We start from the raw sequence: 7,061 nt of genomic DNA on the forward strand, positions 1-7,061 counted from the left end.
AAATTAGTCCAAAGTCAAAGGTTCAAAATAAAACCATGCCAATGTTAACATTTTGAGACCCGACATAATACTTTTTCTCTTTTTTTCTCTCTTAAGTGCCCTGTTCGTTTGGCTGATAAGAAATGGCTCGAAGATATGCTATAACATGATTGGGACGTACATACAAGTAGTAGTGACATGTATAGACTAGGTGTACGTACCTATATACAATATACCAGGTGTAATTTGCATACGCATTATTTGTACGTCCTACGACGTACTAACAATATGAGACTGATGACTCTCTTACTCAACGTAGTTAGACTACGGTCGTATCTTCTTTCTCCGGACCTCTCCCCACCCCCACTGTTTGTACCCCACCCTTCCTAACTTTGGCGTCCCTTTCCCCTGTTGTCGACCTCGTCCGTCGATTATCCTCCATCGCCCGGCTGGCGCGCGCCGTCGTTGCCTTACCACACCGCCCAACGATCCACCACCGTCGCCGGGCCGGCCGCCACCCCCAGCCGTCCCTCTAGGTTTGGAGGACATTGGAGATCCTCAAAGCTCAAAGTCGAACACTAACCTTAACCACCTCTGCCTCGCCACCGCCACGCCACCCCGCCCCGCCCTGTGCCGCCGTTGCCCTCCCTTAACATCGTAGGTCTTTCGTAAAAGACGATGGCGACCACTCACATCTCGATGCGTGTCCATGCGTCGCTTCCTAATGCCGACACACGCGCTGAATAAGGATTTGACACATACCTATCGGTCATTCAATTTTGCTTCGTGTGTATCTATACACACCCTTCGAGTTTCCCCAGCAATGCTCATATATATATATGGATTGTGTGGTACAGTTTTTTGCGAGAAGCGCGAAGCCGCGAAGGTACCAACACAGAAAAAACACGGTGACCAATTTAAGATGATGTAGCTCAGTTCCTGTGTTTTAGTATAAAAATAAGGGCTATAGAGAAAAACACGTGTGACCAGAAAAAAATATATAAAAAAGAACACGTCATTTGACTTTTAGTTCAAACTTATTTTAACCATAAACAACTTATAAACTTGACCAAACAGACCTGTATATAGCCTTTTCAAGTAGTCCCAGCGGCAGACAAAAAGAAAGGGACGTACTACGCATGTATGCACGCACCACACAAATCGATCAACCGTAGGTGTAGTGACAACGCTTTTCACATACATACATGCATGATACATGCTGCTTGCATACGCTGACAAATCCATCACGTACGTTATCCGTACAAAGTAGTAGTAGTAGACGGTGTATATGTCGCTATCGTTCTCCAGGACAGTATCTATACGTAGCGATCGAGATGGATTAGTAGGGTCGGCCAACGGCCGGTCCCCTACTACTACAAACTGTTGTGCGGCAAAAGATGGTAACAATAAACAACGACGTGCACTGCTCCTAGTTGTGAGCATCAATGACAAAGGAGCGACGCTCAGACACATACAGCATGGGCCTTGCTTCTTTCCCTGCACGAATTTGCATGCATACCCTACACACATGCATGCTCCTAGAGCATACTCCTACGTATTTGCTTGCATCTCTCTCTCTCACTAGCTACTAGTAATAATCATTATATTCATTGCGGTCGCAGTGCCGGTCAATGGAGTTCGCCGGCGGCCGGCCAAGCCGGCAACACAGGCGCCTGCTTCATTCGGACAGGACAGGTGCTATGATTCGGCGCCGGCGTCCGGACATCAGCATAATTCACCGTGTGCGACGGACGGGGAACACCTCACCGGTCATCGTTCCATCGATAGCATGCATGTATATAATATCAGTATATAATATGTACAGTATAAGAATCCGTGCGTCACTGACATGCTGGGACCGCCCCTGCAGCCGCTATCGTCTTGCGCTCCGTTCGTTTGAGATTATTAGTCAAAATTAGTTCTATTTTTTTTTGCTATAAAATATATTTTTCTCCCCCAATAAATCAGAGCCACAAATCCGGCTGTACTCTCGTACTAGAGAATTAAATGCAACGGATTACCTCTGAAAAAGGCTGACGTACACTCGATTTGACAAGTGTCAGTGCAGATGCGTCGGAGAAGAATCAAGGCGAGGGGCATCATCGTCGGCAGAAATCGATGGACACGACGACTTGTCCCGTTGTCTGCATGCACGTACATGCACATGCTCCATCGATAAGGATTCCACGCATCTCAGCAAGGCAGGCTCGCGAGCACGACACCAATGTTTCTTTTCTTTGAAACAAAGCACGACACCATCGCGTGTATCTTATATCTTATATATATATGTGTGCATATCGCTCATGCATGCGTCCTCCATATATGCGACCAAAATTTGGTTGGTACAAAATTGTCTTGCTTTCTCTCTTTGTATGTTTTGTTTATTTCCCATTTTGTTTGTGACAGGAATCAAGTAGGTAGGTGTATATGTGTCCTCTCGATCATACATATTGTTCTTAACCATTTTAAGAATATATGATGGAGACCGCGCACCTTTTAGCTTGCTACTAGGATGTCTATATTGATAAACCATGCGTGAGGTCCGAGGAAGATTATATATATATATATATATATATATATATATATATATATATATATATATATATATATATATAGAACTACTACTCTGTAGCTGGCTACAAAATAACTTATTCTGTAGCCACTTTGAGTTACGATAATTACTATGTTAATTTATGAGATTATAGTAACTCCTTACTAAGTGGTTTACTATAACGTTATGGTAAATATCTTCATGTGTTATAGTAACCCATATATAGTAAATATATATTGACATTATCGTAAATTAGTATATAAAATTATGGTAAATGGAGGTGGCTACAGAATAACTTATTCTGTAGCTGGCTACTGAATAGCCTCTCCCTATATATATATATATATATATATATATATATATATATATATATATATATATATATATATAATAAAATAATGGACTTATGGTTATACATTTATATGTATCCGAAAAAAATCCCAAACTCCTTTTTTTCTCCCATTATTAAAAATATCAAGCCTTTGAAATTTGAACCAAACATTTGCAAGAGCCTAAGGCCTTGTTTAGTTGGATGAATTTGGATTTTAGGGCTACTGTAGCACGTTCGTTTTTATTTGGCAAATAGTGTTCAAACATGGACTAATTAGGCTTAAAACGTTCGTCTCGTAATTTCCCACCAAACTGTGCAATTAGTTTTTCTTTTTGTCTACATTTAATGCTCCATGCACGGGCCGCAAACATTCGATGTGACAGGTACTATAGCAACTTTTTGGAAGTTAGGGTGTAACTAAACCAGGCCTAATAAGAGGATGATGGCCTGCCATGCCATGCAGGTTTCTCGCCAGCAGCCATCAATCCTAGATGACAGACTATCTTGGCAGGCAACTTTGCCTAGTGCACATCAATTTCTTAAAGAGACATTTACAGACAAAAAGTGAGGCTGTGTTTAGTTTCAGAAAGTTGGAATTTGGGGCTACTGTAGTACATTTGTTTTTATTTGACAAATAGTGTTCAAACATGGATTAATTAGACTTAAAACGTTCGTCTCGTAATTTCCCACCAAACTGTGCAATTAGTTTTTTTTCGTCTACATTTAATGCTCCATGCATGGGCCGTAAATATTCGATGTGACAGGTACTGTAGCACTTTTTGGGATATTGGGGTGGAACTAAACAAGGACTGATTCTTATATTCTCATGTTTTTCTAGTTTCCTAGAAGGCTAGAATCCGAGAAAAAATTATGGTCCTGAGTCCTGACTATCTGATCGCTGATCCTTTTCGGTACGGAGTTGATGCTGTGCACCCGGGCCTGACGCCAACTTCCATTATTCCCATCCCGGCCACCAAACTAGTAGCATTTAAGTCCGTGAGAATTGTAGTGATGTGCCATGCATGTAAAAAGCAAACTTTGGTGGTGCACAACATGAGGCTATATATAATTCACAAATAGCATATGTATTTACATATGTACCACATATACTTATTTATATAATACAATAAACTCTGGTACATAGCAAATATAGCATGAGAATATATACACATGCATGCCCATATACAATAAACTCTGGTGATAGTTGGTTGCACATCCATGCATGCACCCACCCCACCCAATAGTACTTCATCTGTCTTAAAATAGAAGACATTCTTGCTTATTCTTGCTTACTGGGAAGTGAACCCTTTTTTTTTACTTTGACCAATTATCAGCTTGTTCGGCAGGCCGTAAACGATCATGGATTATTTACTGTTGGCTGGTTTGGTGTGAGAGAAAAATATTGTTCCAGCTTATAATCCACGATCGTATACGAGCAAGCGAACATGCTGTATATATATAAAAATATTAATATTTATAATACATAATTAATATTATTAGATAGATCGTTGAATATACTTTCATAATAAACTTATTTAGAGATATAAATGTTGCACGTATTTTCTATAAATCTAGTAAAAATTGAAAATATTTAACCTACACGCATTACATACCATCTTTTTTTCTGGGACGGAGGAAGTATATCTACAACATGACATGCATGCGTCCAGCGTGCAGATCCAGATCCCTGCCTCGGCCTGCGCTGCATGCTGTGGTGGCACCCCGAGTAGCCAGCACTGTGCCTACTTCCACGGGCTCTCGGATGGATACATCCTTGGGCACTGTTAGGACAAGGATGTGAGTCGTGGATGTGTAGGATTTCTGGTTAGCCTAGAGGAGGGGTAAATAGGCCTGTTAAAACAAAACTTAAGTAGATGTCAAATTTCACCCATGGCACTGTTGCTCTGACCTCGCGGCACTATCGGACAGCGGCACTACCACACCTGCAGATAACCTCGAGTCATAGTTTAAAATCAGTGAATGGAAACTTAGATCAGAGAAATTCCTTAGTTTCCTACAGGCATGAGGTTTACAGATCAAGAGCTAGAAGTGGTAGGAACTCCGCACACACAAGTAGATCGGCCACAAACCCTAGAATCTACCTCAATAACAATGTGAAATGCAAGTGAAATAAATCAAGCACAAGGTGACACAATGATTTATCCCGTGGTTCAGCTCGCCACCAAGGCTTGCCTAAGTCCACGTTGTTGAGGTTGCCACTAAGGCTAGAGATTTGCAACCCTTCCTCGTTCTGAAGTCAAGAGAGTTACCTCTTAAGATAAGGGATGAGTTTACTAGCTGCGAGAGATGGTTACAAACCTCCCGGAGCTGCCACACAAGTTGGCAAGCTTCACGGGCGATGTTTTAGCCGGCTAAGAGCCAAGCTCCAAGAGTAACAAACACAACCGCAGCACTGCCGCAGAGCGGCACTGCCGGGCTTGGGTGTGGCACTGCCGCGCTTGCTGTAACAGCATAGGTGAAATCAAGCACCACACAATATGTAATACATATAAAGAGGTACATTCTAGCATAGTTATATGGCAAGCTACAGCATAGATCAATACATGTCCATATCCCATACACATAGAGTACTTGGGTAGCATTATTACATAAATAGAGTTTAGAGCGACTCTCAAACTCTCACCTAACGAAGACTACTCTCAATGGATAGAACATGAAGCTCCTGCTACAGCAACCTCTCCATGGCGTCGAAAAAGTTGTTGACCATCTCTAATTTTCTCCCCCTTTGGCATAAAGCACCAAAAAGAGAAGAAAAAAAAGAAAAACCAACAAACTCACTCCTCATCTTATTGGATACCCACCCAATAGACATCATCTCCACCAGTAGCCCTACCACCACCGGTAGCAACACCAAGATCGCCATCATCGTCGTCGCCGTCGTCGTCGTCGGAGGAGAACACCACCGCCCTCCCTTGGCGATGGGTGGTCAAAGTGTGGCGCTAGCGTCTGGTGCTCCTCCTCAAGGACTACAAGGTCGATGCCAAAGTTGAGTGAGGGTCAAGCTCTGACTGCTCTTGCTGCTCATCACCCTTTGAATCCATTTCAGAGAAGATAGGGAGGTCATCAAACTTCGGCGGTTACTCAACTAGAGGAAGGGGTGGCAGCCCTGCTCGCTCTCTAGCCTCCCAGTTGGCTTCACGGTTCTCCAACCGGTCCTCATATGCGATCCTCGCTGCATAGGTGCAAGTAGTGAAAATGGCCTTGATCCATTTCCCAAAGTTCTCCATCTTCTTACCTTTGTGGGACCTAGAGCGGGAGGACTCAAATACGTCCTCAACTGAGAGAGAGCGTCTCACTGCCTTGCTAGCACCTGAGGCTTGGGTCTTCTCAATCTTATAGACGTTGTGGAGACCATCTTTATCAAACTTGTAGCCAGTGACCCTTTCAATCATGAATATGAGATAGGGAGCATAGGGCAACCCCTTTCTCCCATCATCCATGGCAATCCTCAGCTCACGCCATAGGAAACGAGGAACATTGAACCTATCACCTCTAGGAGCAAACCTAGCAAGCATATTCCTCAGATAGCCATTAAGATCTGAAGCTGCTCCATCCTTAGGATTTATGGTGTGCCTGATTAGGTTGTTCAAGATGTAGTAGTAGCTTTGCAAGCCACTAAATTTGCCATCTGCGCTTCTCCTGTCAATCCACATGTAGGCTATGTCTCTGATCTCTGCCCTAGGCTTATCATGGATATAAGTGAAGCCTCGCCCCTCCTCACCAAAGCCAAGGATTCGGTTGAAAGTCACAAAGTCAACATGGTAGTGCCGTCCCTCAGTCATCCAGTGTATCTCATTGGTATAGATGTCATAGAAGAAGGTAGCATGGAACTAGGCTAGCACTTTCTCATTCCAATTATACCTGAAACTCATGAGATCAGAGGCCAAAGTTCTCACAAGCCTTGATTACTTTGTTGAATCTAGGGTCATTCTTCTCCTTCATTTCCTCTTAGTCAACATACTACATCTTGACAATCTTGGACTTCTTGGAGTTGAAGATCACAGAGGCATAAAAGTTTGAATGAAACCCATTCCAAAATCTATAGTCTATCCCCAAATCCTTTGACTGCTTATAGGGATTGTTCTCATGTGCTTCTTCTACCATCTTCTGCTTTCCCGTATAATTGAGCATGGGATGAGCACGGATGTCAACTGGACACCTCACAATCACCTCCTTAGG

Source organism: Miscanthus floridulus, chromosome 4 (genome assembly GCF_019320115.1).
Source record: "Miscanthus floridulus cultivar M001 chromosome 4, ASM1932011v1, whole genome shotgun sequence".
Lineage (NCBI taxonomy): Eukaryota > Viridiplantae > Streptophyta > Magnoliopsida > Poales > Poaceae > Miscanthus > Miscanthus floridulus.